Raw genomic sequence first — 7,944 nt, 5'->3', positions numbered from 1 at the left:
ACAAAGACAGAGCAAAAATCAACTTCCTTATCAGCAGAATTTAATAAGACACAGGTCTTTTTGCTACCTTTACAGACTGCATTTAAAATACACACATACATGCACACACACGTAGACACACATACACACACACGTGCCAGAAGGAAACCCTCTCTTTTCTTCTGGATCTTGTCTTGATCTCTTGCTCTTTTTTTTTTTTTTTTTTTTTGTATAGAGAGGGACAGAAAATTATTAATACTTAACTTACAAATACTTTGGGGGCATTAAATTATTTCTAGTATCTTTTCCTTTTCTATTTCTTTTTTTAAGTTCTCTATTTAAGTAATTTCTGTGCCCCACATGGGACTCAAACTTACGACCCCAAGATCAGGAGTTGCATGCCTCTCCAACTAAAACAGCCAGCTGCCCTGGTCTCCAGTATCTTAACCAAACAGTGAGCAAAAAGAATTAAAAAAAAAAAAAAAAAAGGTAAAAGGAGCATCATGGTTCTTGCATCATGGTGGTATTGCTGAAAGTCCTAGTTAGTGAGGAAATGATCATTTTTAAGAACACTGGGCCACCAGATGTGGGACAACCCAGCCCTGGACAGGACGCTGCCAGGGTAGGGGGTGGGGGTGGTGACCACGGCCTTGTTCCCAGAATGGAGGATGGCATGAGATGAAATGCTCAAAAGCTACTTCAGTAAGTGATTATATCTCACAGCCTATATGAATTTCATCGTCCCATGACCTTTTCAAAAATATGATTTCAAAGCCCACTTTTGCTGATAATGAGGGATATGTATCAAATACGTAACTAAAGCAAGGTATTTTCTACATTTCTCTCACTTTGACTTTTAAAAAGATCATTCTAAGTGTCTAAACCAATACATTGGAATTCTAATATTACAGGACATGTGACATTGCGTGGTTCCTGTCCAACTTTCAGTCCAACTGGACTTGAGCTGGTCTGGGCTGCAGGATATCTCTGGCATTGGGGTCAGAAGCCCTAGGTCTGACCTTTCTTGCACCTTAAATATGTGATCTCTGCCTTTGTTTCTTCAAGTGCAGAATGAAGCCTTAATTCACCCCACCACCACCACCCCCACATCAGTCAGGGTCCAATCAGGAGAACAGAAACCATGCAAAGTATCTGAGATCAAATCAGTGCTGGTGGATTTGCTAAGCTGTTGATCAAAGGACTGAGAAGCAGAGCAGGGGTCAAGGAGGCCAGACAGGGCATGCAAGCCGACAGAGGGAGGAACAGATGGATGCATGGAAGGGTGGGGAAGCTACAGGCCTAACTGGGATCATCGTGGGCTTCACCAGCAGAGCTCAGGCCACTGCAAAGCCACCTGCTCCTCCCCTGCTCTCCTGCCTGGTGCCCCTGCTCACAGAACTCGGCCAGGGCCGGTGCCTCAGGAGTTAGGGAAGCACACGCAGTATGGGTGCTCTTGTGCAACAGGGCACAGGGAGGGCAGGGGACACGTGAGGAATAGATTTGAATGTAAAACTGCTGAGTTCATGCACCCTGCGTGGCTGACTTGGAATGACTAGAATACACATTCCTAAAGCAGGTGGTGTTCAAAAACAGTGAGCTCTGGGGGCGTGTGGGTAGCATAGTTGGCTAAATCCCTGACTCTTGGTTTTGGCTCAGGTCTTGATCTCAGGGTGGTGAGATCAAGCCCCGAGGTGGGCTCTGTGCTCAGTGGGGAGTCTACTTGAGATTCTCTTCCCCTCTCTCTGCCCCTCCTGCTTGTTGTGTCTGTCTCTCTTAAAATAAGTAAATAAATCTTAAAAAAAAAAAAAAAGTGAGCTCTGGTGTGCATGGGTCCTTGGGACTTGAGGTGATGCATTTGAATGAACTCTCGTGACTTATAAATAGGACTGAGTGTGAATCAACAACCAGAGGAAAGAAAGTATGATGTAGGAAAAATCAAACAAGCAAATATTTCTGCCTGATAAGGAGTTCATCACTCCCAATGTGATGTTGTGGGCACAGTGGATCTCTGTGATACATACAGAGACGAGCACCCCTTGCTCTGTGTAGCTGGGACGGTGTCTAGAAGAATCGCTCACTTGCCCTGGCACCCACCTGAGACATCTCCAAGTTCACAGATATATTCAGAACTATTTGAAGGTACATATAGGTCACAGATTAAAAACATCACTTTTGGGGCACCCAGGTGGCTCATCCAGTTAAGTGTCTGCCTCCAGCTCAGGTCATGATCCGAGGGTCCTGGGATTGAGCCCTGTGTCGGGCTCCCAGCTCAGTGGGAAGTCTGCTTCTCCCTCTCTGCCCCTCACCCTGACTCATGCTTGCTCTTTCTTGTTCACTCACTCCCTAGCTCTCAAATAGAAAAAAAAATCTTTAAAAAAAAAAAACAAACATCTCTTTTGTAACCCTGTATATATCATTTTCAAGACATATCAAGTATCTCAAAAGATGTCAAATTAAACTCTAGTTATTATCTGAGGCTAGAATAATGATAGCCAAGCCTCTAAAACTGCAAGAGGTCTTCGAGGCCACCGCACCCAACACACTATCTGATTTCAGAAGAAAGAAATCACAAATACTGCAGACACAGGGTTGCAACTCCTGATTTTACAAGTTACCACTTTGCTCTTGAAGGTGAAACCACGTTCATCTCAAATTGGCTTCTGTGCAGCACAGTGCTGCTCATCCCTGGCCCATTATCTTACGGTTTTATAATTTATAATTTACAAGAAATCTGGACTGAGAAAAGTTGCAGGACTTACTGCCCAAGGTCACGGTCAGTTAAAGGCCACTCACAAACTTAAGGCCCATTTCCAACTCCAAACTCAGTGCTCCTTCTGAATCAACTGGCGGCGGCCACCAAGAACAAAGGGTGTACTCACATTTGTGGTGCAGGGAATTGAGATGGGGCAATAGTGTGCTGCCTTCTAAATGCCTGCTGAGGTCAATCAGTCCTGCCATGATTGTACCAATCCAACCTGTGTTGCGACATGGCTCAAAATATCAATTATAATTGCAACAGATTGTACTGCAAGTGAAAATTTTGTTTGAGGGAAAGCCAGACTTTGTACAACTCCAGTGCTTATTTGGAAAGAAACCTCATTCTATTTTTAATACTACCTTCCAAGTACATTTACTTTATATTTTGTCTGCCTGTCATTCTGGGCTCCTTGAATGTGCTGTGACAGAGGTGTCCCCCACCCTTCCCACTCCATCGCTTCCTCCAAGCAATTGCTGACCACCCACTAGGTCCTTGCAGCTCTGTATCTCTAAGTCATGGTTCTAGCACACAGCCACATTCAATAAATACTTGCTCAATAAATGAGTGCACAGATGAGTAAAAGGCAATGATCAATCATTATACTGTCTGGAAATAGACAATTCTTACAGCTATAAAGATGAGAAGTCTGTAGGTCCCAGACAGGTGTTCCCTGAAAGTCGACCCTCGGACGAGGCTACAAGTACAAATAGTTTATGTGACAGGTGACCCCAGAGTGGAGAAGTGAGACAGGGAAGGGAAGAGACACCATGAAGGTGGTGATAATGAGGCAGGGATATAGTCACAGGTAACTGGGGCTTGGTCCTAGCAGGTGACTCCAGAGAGGGCAAAGAGTCTGTCTCAGCATTACCCCCAGTGAGGAGAGGAAACCAAGTATTTACCCACTCACTCCTGTCCCCATTGATTGAGTCACTCCTGGAACATTACCTCTCAGGCACATCACGCCTGCCCACTAGCAGGTCAGTCATGGTCCCAGGCCAAGCCAGAGAATGCCTCACACAGAGACACAAGAAGCCAATGGCTCTGATGGGAACTGCCCCAGAATGACTTCCTGGGCAGGTTGGAAGGACACGCATGGGGCCCTGACAATGCCTACTCTGCCAGAGTAAGGTTAGGAACCCCGGGCCCGTCTACAGAGACTTAGGTACCGTCAAGGCTTCTGACAGGTAAATATCATCACCCAGCCGCAGGGTGGCTATAAACATTGGGGTGCGGGTGCCCCTTCGAATCCCTATGTTTGTATCCTTTGGGTAAATACCTAGTAATGCAATTGCTGGGTCGTAGGGTAGCTCTATTTTAAACTTTTTGAAGAACCTCCACACTTTTCCAGAGTGACTGCACCAGCTTGCATTCCCACCAACAGTGTAAGAGGTTCCCCTCTCCACATAAGAAGCAGCTCACTCTTAAATGGAAAAAAAAAAGAAAAAAAGAAAAAGAAAAAGAAAAAAAGAAAAAAAAGGAAGCTATTCATTAACCACTTGCTAAAAAAATAATGTCAAAAATATCTTTTAGATCACCAATTGTCAGCCCACCTACAAAGTAAGAACGAGCAGTTTGCACCCTCGGGCACTTCAGGAAATCCTAGAAGGAGAAGGCCTGGCCTGTGCCTGGGTGAGAAAGAAGAGAGACAGGAGGTGAGGTCAAGAGCAACGAGCATCATGGGCAGACCTGTACAGGGCAGGGGGGGCCTAGTTCCTGAGGGGCGGCTCCTAGAAACACAGGCAGCAGACACGGTGAGCACAGCCCCACCCACACTGCACTGCCTGGGGCTCATGATTCTTATTTCACCCCCCTACTCCGTGATCCCCCATACTTTTCGGCAAGAAAATACTAAAACACGTTGTAAACACACTTCAGTACACATCTCTCACAGTCCAGAATGATACCATTATCATCTCCAGCAAAACATAAAGCAAGAACCTGATTATCCAGTATCATCTTCATGCCACCTAGTTGTTGAAGACATTGAGTTCTGAGAGAATTTTCCATGACCTGGATGTGGCTGATTGTCAAGTCCGCCCTTTAATATATGAAGAGAAATTATCCAGGGACCCAGGGAGAGGCAGACCCAGTGGATGGTGTGTTGATAAGAAGAGACAAAGAGCACATGCCTGGGTGTCTGTGGGTGACAAAAAGAGACACAAAGAAACAAGGCAGGGAACCTCTCCAGGAATCACGACACAGGGCAGCCCAGAGAAGCTGGCGCTCGCAGGTGGCTGGTGCTCCAGCACCAACAAGCTGTGCGTGGTGATCGTAGGCAGAGCAAACTCTTTTTCAGTTGTGGAAGGAAGTCGCCAAATGTATCCAAGACTTCTGCTGTCAGCATTCATTTCTGGTGAACTGCTCTCTCTGCAGCGGTCGTATCACCAGGAAGCATCCTGTTAGCATCGTTCTTAAGGAAAATCAAAAACACATCTCAGTTCTCACAGCTTTCCAGACAAAATACTTCCTCAAAATCGCTTGCCTTTTTATGTTTCTTTTTACTTAATTGACATCTTTACCTTAACCTTCTTGTTTGTTTAAATATCTGGGTATGTTAGGAGGTCAAGATCCCAGGGGACAGAGAAAAGTGCTGGCCGCTCAGATTCTCCCTGACCCACTGTCTCGAATGGGACACAACCCTGCTTCTTCCTGGATTAGTAACTAGAGACCACACACCTGGTGGCTTCAGACAACAGAAATGTATTCTCTCATAGTTCTGGAGGCCAGATATCCAAAATCAAGGTGTGGACAGGGCTGTGCTCCCTCTGACACCTGCAGGGGTGCCTTCCTGCCTCTTCCAGCTTCTGGTGGCTGTGGCCAGTCCTTGCCCTTCTTTGGCTTCCAGCTGGATCCCTCATATCTTGCCCTTTGTCAGCACACAGCGTTCTCCATGGGTGTCCCTGTCTTCATACAACCTTATCTTCTCATGAGGACGTATTGAATCAGGAATCCGCCCCACACCCCTTGACCTCATGATAATTAATTACATCAGCAACAACCCTATTTCTGAACAATCACATCCTCAGGAACCAGGGATTTGGACTTCTACGTATCTTTTGAGGGAGATGTACTTCAACCCTTGACATTTCTCTTCCCTATACAAGCTCCGTATAACTGAGCCATACATATGTAGCTCCAAATAAAGTACAGACGATCAACGTCCTCTCAACTTAAAGATTTATTTTATTTATTTATTTGAGAGACAGAGAGAAAATGCGAGTGGGGGGTGGGGAGCGACCGAGGGAGAGGATCTCAAGCAGACTCCCTGCTGAGCCCGGAGACCAACACAAGGCTTGATCTCATGACCCTGGGATCATGACCTGAACAGAAATCAAGAGTCAGATGCTCACTTGACTGAGCCACTCATGCACTCCTTTAAAAGTTTATCAAGGGAGGATCCCTGGGTGGCTCAGTGGTTTAGCACCTCCTTCAGCCCAGGGCGCAATCCTGGAGCCCCGGGATCGAGTCCCACGTCAGGATCCCTGCATGGAGCCTGCTTCTCCCTCTGCCTGTATCTCTGCCTCTCTCTCCCTGTGTGTGTCTATGATGAATAAATAAAATCTTTTTTAAAAATTAAAAATAAAATAAAAGTTTATCAAGGGATACCTGAGTGGCTCAGTGGTTGAGCATCTGCCTTTGGCTCAGGGCATGATCTTAGGGTCGTGAGATGGAGCCCCGGTGTCGGGCTTTGAGCTCAGCACAGAGTCTGCTTGAGGATTCTCTCTCTCACTCTCTCTCTCTCTCTGCCCGTCCTCCCACTGTCTCTCTCAAATAAATAAATGAATCCTTTAAAAAAGTTGTATTATAAGAAATATCCACCTTCAGGTATGACCCAGGGAACCAATGCAACCGAATAATTGCCAACTACCCAGTTGCATCCAAATCAATTAGTACAATGTGAGATGCTTCCCTCCTACTTATCCTCTGTTCCTGGACTTTCCAGGAAAGTTGACTGTAAGGTGAGTTGACCTCGAATCTGCCCCCAAATAACCTACCTCTGAACTATTATCTAAAATAGTTTTGTTATCTATTAGTTGTTTTATTACTGTATGTTTTATTATATTAGTGACTTGTGGTGTTTAGGAAATTAGTTTCCAGTTGGCTATTCTAGCCTGCGTGATCTCAGAAAGGGTTTGTGGAAGGGCTCCTTGGCAGGCTTCCTCAGAAGAGAGCTCAGTTATTTCCTGAAAGTAAAAGCTGAGAGGTTTAAGTCACGTGAAATTATAATAATAATTCGATGGTATTACATGCAAAATTAGAATATAAATCTTGTCATTTCATTGTTTGGCTGAACTTAAGACCGATACTCAAAGGCAGGCAGAGGTATTAAATTTACCTTATTCTTTTTCTCCTGCCCACACAAGAGTTCAAGGTGGTTGAAGAAGCAGTTACAATGAGAATATACCTTCCTCACCCAAATAGCAAGCCCTGCACCGTTATGAAGTCAAATCCCCACATCATAAAGGCAAATGCCAAGCGATGTTTGGAATCTGGCCCTCATTTTATGCCCCTTAGAAAGAAGGTGTAGGGATTTTAAAAGCCCTGGCTGTGGACGTGATGACCTTGCTGGCTGGATCAGTTGGGCCACCCTGCACACACTGAGGCTCAGGAAGGGGCACATATGTCCCCTTCTCTCTGGGGACAGGGTTTGAAACTGACCCAGGCAGGTTGTGTTGCATCAGCCTGGCCTTCTTTGGTGGATGAAGCAGGTGTTGTCCCCCGCCCCCCCTGCCCCGGGGACTAGCTCTTACCCCAGCAGGGGCCGGCCAAGGGGCTGGGGGGCACATGACCCCACCCCAAGCACAGCCCCCACCTGCCCAGCAGCTCCTGTGGCTCAGAGGAGGCTGAATGTGATACATGAGCAAACACACACATTTTCTAGAGGGTGAGCACACATGCAACCCAACTTAAGATTTCTCTTCTCCCACATGAGCAAATGTCTATCACTTGATGAAACATGATGACTCAGGACTAATGACTCATGGCTCCTGCTTTAGCCTGCAGTTCATTAGAGCAATGTTAGCATTCGCAGGAGGGCTCAGTGGTCCACAGAGTACATGTCCTAAGCTAGAAAACCTCCCATAGCCTGCAAACCGGTGGGGGGCTGATGTACCCCACCACACTTAAATCCCTCTGTTAGTCCCAAATATTCACTCAAAGTTTAAAAAAAAAAAAACCCTCAAACATTTGTGTGCACCATGAGGGAT

This window comes from Canis lupus, chromosome 1, assembly GCF_048164855.1.
Source record: "Canis lupus baileyi chromosome 1, mCanLup2.hap1, whole genome shotgun sequence".
Classification (NCBI taxonomy): Eukaryota; Metazoa; Chordata; class Mammalia; order Carnivora; family Canidae; genus Canis; species Canis lupus.
This window is presented reverse-complemented; position numbering follows the sequence as displayed.